Source organism: Eupeodes corollae, chromosome 1 (genome assembly GCF_945859685.1).
Source record: "Eupeodes corollae chromosome 1, idEupCoro1.1, whole genome shotgun sequence".
Classification (NCBI taxonomy): Eukaryota; Metazoa; Arthropoda; class Insecta; order Diptera; family Syrphidae; genus Eupeodes; species Eupeodes corollae.
In genome coordinates, this window is record NC_079147.1 from 130,772,517 (window position 1) to 130,780,694 (window position 8,178).

The window sequence follows — 8,178 nt, forward strand, 5'->3', positions numbered from 1 at the left end:
TATCCAATTTTTTTATAGCATATTAATATACAGTGAGTGTCATTAATATTCGGTTTTTATTCTTAAACATACTTTTGGTGTTTTTCTCGAAGTAAAAGTTTTATTTATGTTTGTTATTTGGTTATTTTATACATTAGTATATTATTCCATAAATATTTCGTTAAAAAAAGGTGCAAATTCGTTTTTTGTTTTCTTTGCTGAGTTTGACAGTTTGTCTATTCAAGAGTACCGTTAAAATAAAGTGTTCACTAGACGTTCGCATACATTTTTAAAACAATTTAGTGTAAGATCGTCTGGTTTTATTTAAAAAGTTAATCATGGGGCGCAAATAAAAAATGCAAGCCTTGAAAAAATAAATCTTGTTATTTTTCACCATAATAAAAGTGAAACATACAAAAAATTGCTGATATTTTAGACAAACAATGTCGGTGATATTGTTCAGAGGTATAAAAGAGAATGAAGGATCGAACAATGAAAGAAGAACGGTTTATAGTAAGACAAATTAAAGCAAATCCTTGTTTAAGTGCACCAAAAATTGTGCAAGAAGTGTTAATGGAATTAAAAATGAAAATATCTGCATCAACCATAAAGACAATTGGCTACAATGGTCGTGGTGCCCGAAAAAAGATATTTATCAATATGCGCAACAGGCAAATTCGGATAGGGGAACAAAAATAAGGATGCAACTTGGTGGGATGATGTAATATTCGCTGACGAAAGTAAGTACAACCTCTTTGAATCGGATTGGAGAACTATGGTGTGGCGCAAGCCAATGAAGTGCTTAAAAGCAGGAACACAAAGCTAACAGTGGAGCATGGAGGCTGGCACATCATGGTTTTATTCGTCGACTGTATAATGAATAAGGAATACTATTTTAGGGTCCTAAAAGAAAATGGGCATTTTAAGGAATTTCAAATTTTACCAGGACAACAACCCGAAGCACAAGACGCATTTTGTAAGCGAATGGCTTCTGTATAACTGTCCAAAAGTTATTCAAACACTTCCACAATCTCCAGACCTTAACCCAATCGAGAATTTGTGGGATGAATTGGACCGTCGAGTTCGCGAAAACAATGTCTCGTCAATAAGTGCACTCAAGCAACGGCTCCAAGAAGAATAGAGCAAAAAAGGCATTGAATACCTTCAAAAAAATATGCCCAATCGACTGGACGGAGTTTTATCCAATCAATCCAATCCAAACCAAAATATTAAAATTGTAAGAAAGATTAATTAAAAAGTTAATATGAGTATGTAATAAAAACCGAAAATTAATGAAGTGTTATTTTTTGAGTTATCGTATTCTTTATTTATTTTATTTTGTTAATTTGCTATTTTAATTAGTAAATTTATATAATATTGGAATAATTAAATACAAAATTTTAAAGAAAACCTAGTTTTTAAAGTGAAAAGTAAAGTGTTTTATGAAAAGAACAAAAAAAAAACCAATTATAATGGCACTCACTGTACGTTTTACGTTCAATTTTCGATAAAAATGTTGACCCGTTTTTTAGATATCGATTTTTTAAAAAAGAATTTTAATATTTTTTATAAATCCAAAAAAGCTTGTACAAAAAAAATATTGAAAACGGTTCATTAGTTCATAAAAAAACTTAAAAACAAACTAATGGTTCTATGGTAAGTAACCTTTTGGAGCAATATACAAATATTTTTTTTTAATTGAAAGAAGCCATTTTAACACACAAAAAATTAGAGAAATTTTAATAAAAATGTGTAGGTAAGTTTTTGAGAAAATTCAAATTTTCGATTTCTGGAGAAAAAAAAAATTGTATAGTGCCAGTAGTTATTTTTAGTTTAACAAAAAACGCCTAACTTGAATCGCCTCTCAAAACCTTAATTTCCAAGTTTGAACTCAATCGACCCAATGGTTTGGCTGTAGAGGCGTGAACAGACGGACAAAATCGAAGGACAAACTTTACAAAAGCAATACCTGCCGTATTATGTTGCAAATAAAATCACAAAGTAAATGAGTTACATCAAAAACACTATGAAGATATAAATCCCTCGCACGTATCACCCTTAAAACCCATTTGTTTACATTGTTGTATTTGTGGACAATTCGACGAGAAAAAATTGACGTTTTCTAGCATACATAAAATTACTTACTAAGTTTTTAGGGGAAATTTAATAAAATTAGAGGAGAAAACACACACAACACATGCTTAAATGATTTATGAGTTCGATTTCCGGTTTAGCTTGTAGGCAAACCAATACTAGAGTGTTTTCGGTGCTGAATGAATCGAGTTTGCAGTTGAGCCAGATTGTCATTTGACATTTCGATTATATTTAAATTCAATCTTTCGATTCAGTGCCGCCATACTATACCTGGATTGAAATCTCGAATGGATAAATTATTCTACTCTTGTAAACCAGGTAATTATCGTAAGCACCAGCCAGAATTTGAATTGAAAATGGTATAAGAATGCTTTTACTTACGTAGTTTGTTACGAAGTGTTATTTCGGGATGCGTTCGTTATTACCAAAAATATTCAATTACTAAGGTGGGAATCTTAGAGTGACATTCTGGTTGGCCTAAAATTTGGTTAATATGAGAAAGTGTCCGTAAAATAATGGAAAAACCAAACTCAAACTCGCATTAAGTTTAGTCATCAGACAGTTTAGTCGAAGACAAAGAAATCCTATCAAACAGAATTTCAAGTGCTAAATTGTAACTTTGAAGTTGAAAATGCATTTTTTAGTTTGAAGGAAAGTTGAACGAAAAAATAAACATATAATGATTTTTAGTGTCTTATTTTGTTCACTTAAATTATTTGCAAATACTCGCTGTAACTGGTAGGTTTTTGTGATTGGGATATTTTTTAGTTGTAATTATGGTTTCTTTTCCTTTAAATTGAACTCTAATGCTTTGAGAAGTGTTTGTTCCTAATCTGATTTTGATCTGTTTGTTATATGCGTTACGAGGTTTCTCCTAATATGTCAAATAGCGATGATGCAAAGGACCGAATTTTCCTTATGTTATATACTATTGTATAAAAAACAAAAATTGTCTTCAATAGTTCGAGACCAGTCTATGCCAAAATGCCACAATTTGTTATTGTATTTGCTGGAGTGCATTAAGATCATGTGAGCCTGTTATCATTTCGTCTACATAGAAATCCGAAAGCAAAACCTTCTAGGGTTTGGATTCTAATTCATGTTTGTCTCGGTTCGGAAGTGGTAAGCGTATTTTTAGAAATTATCATCAGTTTACCTTGACCCCAATTTCGTCCAAACATCCATCCAATTATTCGGATACGCCGATGATATTGACATAGTTGAAGATCTAAGATAAAAGCCTGATGTCAGCGGAGCTTTTTTGAGCATTTGGACTGAAGCGGAGAATATGGGTTAAATGGTCAATGAAGGCAAGACCAAGTATATACTGTGATCAAGAAGGACATTGAACGAAGCCGCCTTGGAAGGCAATTGATTAGTAGAGTCCTCCTTCCAGCATCTAAAGTCAACTATAAGACACTCACTATCGCGGTTCTCAGCTATGGCGCTGAAGCTTTGACCTTTTTAAAGAAAGATGAGAATATCTTAGGATCCTTCTTGAGAGAGATTTTTCCGGTTGATTTTTGGTCCCGTTTGTATAGAACAGCGTATTGTTGGGGCGCCGCAGGTGCGAGAGGACTTGGAACAACTTGGAATGCGAAACAGGAGACAGCTGGCTAGGGACCGAGCTTATTAATATTATTATTATTATTATTATTATTATTATTATTATTATTATTATTATTATTATTATTATTTTTATTATTATTATTATTATTTTTATTATTATTATTATTATTATTATTATTATTATTATTATTATTATTATTATTATTATTATTATTTTTATTATTATTATTTATTATTATTATTATTATTATTATTATTATTATTATTATTATTATTATTATTATTATTATTATTATTTTTATTATTATTATTATTATTATTATTATTATTGTTATTATTATTATTATTATTATTATTATTATTATTATTATTGTTATTATTATTATTATTATTATTATTATTATTATTATTATTATTATTATTATTATTATTATTATTATTATTATTATTATTATTATTATTATTATTATTATTATTAATATTATTATTATTATTATTATTATTATTATTATTATTATTATTATTATTATTTTTATTATTATTATTATTATTATTATTATTATTATTATTATTATGATTATTATTATTATTATTATTATTATTATTATTATTATTATTATTATGATTATTATTATTATTATTATTATTATTATTATTATTATTATTATTATTATTATTATTATTATTATTATTATTATTATTATTATTATTATTATTATTATTATTATTATTATTATTATTATTATTATTATTATTATTATTATTATTATTATTATTATTATTATTATTATTATTATTATTATTATTATTATTATTATTATTATTATTATTATTATTATTCTTATTATTATTACTATTATTATTATTATTATTATTATTATTATTTTTATTATTACCGATTATTTTTATTATTATTATTATTATTATTATTATTATTATTATTATTATTATTATTATTATTATTACCGATTATTTTTATTATAATTATGCGTTTTTCGGATTTAATATATAAATGGCACAATTTCTAATCTGTTATATTTTTACCTCCTTAATCGGCTATGTTTTGAAAGAGGAAGTCATTCAAATCAAATATTTAGACCAAGCCTTGCTAGCGTTCTAAGAAAAAACTAATAACTTAAGTTCTTATTTGACCTTTTAAAATATGTTAAATTAAGGTTATGCTATTTTAATTTTGTCAGCCTCCTTAACAGAACAATTTTAGGCGGTGTCCTAAAACTAGTTCTTATGTTAAGTGTGTGACACCCTGCTTAAAAGTCTCGTCTAATGAATGATTTTAATCAGAATTTAAGCTTATCATGCACTTTCTTATAAGTCAGTAGCCCACTGTAAGGTTCCTTATCTCATCATTTTAAGAATAAGCTATTAATTAATTTGTGTTGCATTTTTTCTAAAAAGTTTCGAAGCCGAAAAAAGTGGGTCACTGATTTCGTCCGTCTGTGTGTCTGTACGTCCATGTCTACAGCCCAAACAACTTTTTTGGTTTCTTGACTTGGTTTATTTTTCTCAAGAACTATTAAAGCGATTTTATTAATTTGTTTGCAAAATCTCTTATAATGTCTTAATAGTTCTTAAGTAAACGTTTGGTTATTTTTTCTTGAATTTAAAAAAAAAATATATTTTTTTTTCAATACTCGATAACTCAGAAGGGAACAACATTTTTAACAAAATTCGAAATATAAGCACTACAGAACTGCATGTCAAAACCAATTTCAAGAAAATATTGAAAAATTGTATATATTAAAATAAAATTTAAAAATAGATCAAACGATTTTCGACAAAAATGAAATAAATTAAAGTGTTTCAATTAATTTAATTGCATTTAACTTTTTGGAGAAAAACTTATTTTATAGGCGAATTTTTAAAAAAGTTCTATTTGTAAACAGTCTTGGGATACAGGAGCAAGTTCGTGCGACCAATTGTATAAATTGGTAAGAGTCTTTTTTTTGGAAAAAAATAGTTGACGTTCAATTAAGTAAGACATATACATATTTTCTGTATATTATGAATCATAGACCGAGAAGAGTATGGTTACTTTTTTATTTAAATATGAATAAATCTTCCGTTATAAAATTGTCTGCATTTTTTTAAAGTCATATAAGTCTACCTTTCTTTATAAGCATAATTCAAGCAACTGTAAATGTGCAGTTACAATTGGTTAGAGGTCTTCAATAGACTTTCTTGCAATAAGCGTTAATTTGTCCTTTATAAGACATTATAGAAAAGATAAAAGTATTTTAGTCATGAAAATGCAATAAAAAAAGCATAATTTTAAGATGCCTAGAACCTAAATAAAAATGTTTGGAGAGATATCTGTATGTCCGTGTGTACGTATATATGTACTTTCAAGTACATGTAAAGATAATAAAGATACATTGCTAGAAAAAATGTATGTTCGGTTCAAAAATCTCGAGAATAAATGAAGGTATTGTGTGGGCCGCATCCTACCCTTTTTTGGTTTATGTTTACTTGGGATTTAAACATTTTTAAAGATGGCCTTTTTGACCTTAAATTATCATTATTTATGAGTCGTGTGCAACGTTAATATAGAAAATATATGTACATACAAGTACATTTTAATAGAGCCTGATTAAAATTTTTGACACTAAACAATTGTATATAATAATAAATAAAAAGTTTGTAATGAACTTTATTATCCATGAATATAATTTACTTAGTTTTGATTTCATTTTGCACTTAACAAATCTATTTATTTAAACAATGTAGATATATAATGACATGACTCACACACAGGAATGGTTCAGAGCTATAAGCCAAAAAACCCTGGTTCTCTATCGACTGTTGAGTCATCTTATTTACTTATTTTATTTTTATGTAATACAAATATGGACTTAGTTTGTCTTGGTTTTTATATTCCATAATTTAGTTATTGAAGAAAGTTTTATAAGTCAATTTAAAGCTTAAATACCGTTAATTTTCTTTAAAATTTAAAATATATTTGGTTGTATTTTAAAATTGAACTTGTTATTAATGTTTATTACAAAATTTACAAACACAAGCTCTTGATTAATTGGAAATGTGTTAATATTAACTTATATCACTTTCAAAAACAACAGTTAATTTATTAAAATATGTAGGGACTTGCCAAACATTTTATTTTGCAAATAAAATGGAAATATGTGTGCATTAGGGTGCTTATTTTTGAAATCTCAAACCAAACATGAGTTAGAATTTTGTATGACTACAAATCTTTCATGTATCATTTATTTTGCAAATAAAATAGAAATATGTGTGCATTAGGGTGCTTATTTTTGAAATCTCAAAAAATTACCGGAATAACTTGCCTACGGTATTTTAAATGTTCCAATATTTAAAATTGTTCCATGCACTTTTTTTGAGTCCTCGCATTTTCGAAACAATGACAGAAAAAAGTTGTTAAGAGTTAAGGATAAATACAAATTAGGTGGCACAACAGTCCATGAAGACCAGGGCCTATTGACTTACAACTCTCAACCATTCCTGTATGCGAGTAATGTTGTCAGAGATGGATGTAGTGGTTAGTGCGTTGGACTGTCATGCAAGGGGTCTTGGGTTCAATCCCTGCCTGTACCACCTAACTTTTTTCACGGGTAATGCCTCTTGCTAGGAATTGACAAATCCTCCAAGAGTAATTCTTGTCATGAAAAGTGCTTTCTCAAAATAGCCCTTCGGACTCAGCATATAAAATGTAGGTCCCTTCCATCTCTGACAAGAGTTGAGGATAAACCGCTTTAAAAACTTTTATAAAGCGCTCAATTTTATGAAATGCACACAACAAATGACTTATTAATACTAAGGGTTTAAATTTTCAGGGTATTATTTTATTTTAAGATTTGTAGCAAAAAATAGTCACAAAAAGAAGCACCCTAATGTACATTTACTTTTCAATCTTTAATCGCCGGCATTTATTCCACACACTAAGACAGGAAAGTGTAAGATACATTTTTATGTAGATGTACATATATTTGAACTATTGGGTATTGAGCTTCCACGAACTGGCTTACGCGACACATGAAGGCGAATCAATGAAAACGAAAGACCTGAGCAGAAAACTTGTTTTGAGAGAAGTTTATATGCAGTAAAAATTCGAATGGTATTTCGCTCTTTGTTGCGTATGTATGCATACTTCAATCTCAGTTTTCTTACTACAACAGGGTGTGCTATAAAAAATGTATTGAAATAATAACTAAATAAATAATATAAAATTATTTATTTAAAATTGCATATGTGAACAGCTGCGGCCAAATAAAGTATATTTTAAATTATTCGCTTATACTCGTACACAAAGCAAGTTTTTTGCCATACTGTTTTTTTGGTATGCTTATGTGATCAAGTATAATTGTTAATTAATTTCCAAGAAAATGTAGTACAATGCACCTTAAGCTAAGCTAGTTCTTTAATTAAAGTTTTCATTTCAATATCGGTTAAGTTGTGATAACTCAACATCTCTATTTTAAAACATGTATTTTGGTATAAGTAAATTATATTTTTTTATTTTACTTTATTAACTACATTTAG

The 8,178-nt window shown here is 27.5% G+C and overlaps 1 protein-coding gene across 1 annotated transcript in view; it reads right to left on the minus strand.

Annotated features, from left to right (window-relative positions):
- LOC129943290 (pyridoxine/pyridoxamine 5'-phosphate oxidase-like) overlaps positions 1–5,761 on the minus strand; it is a 133,061-nt gene extending 127,300 nt beyond the window's left edge. The window contains exon 1 of the mRNA XM_056052613.1: positions 5,758–5,761. The gene's annotated coding sequence lies outside the window, so the exon portion shown is untranslated. The remainder of the gene's footprint in view (positions 1–5,757) is intronic.
- Between the last annotated feature and the right edge of the window lie 2,417 nt (positions 5,762–8,178).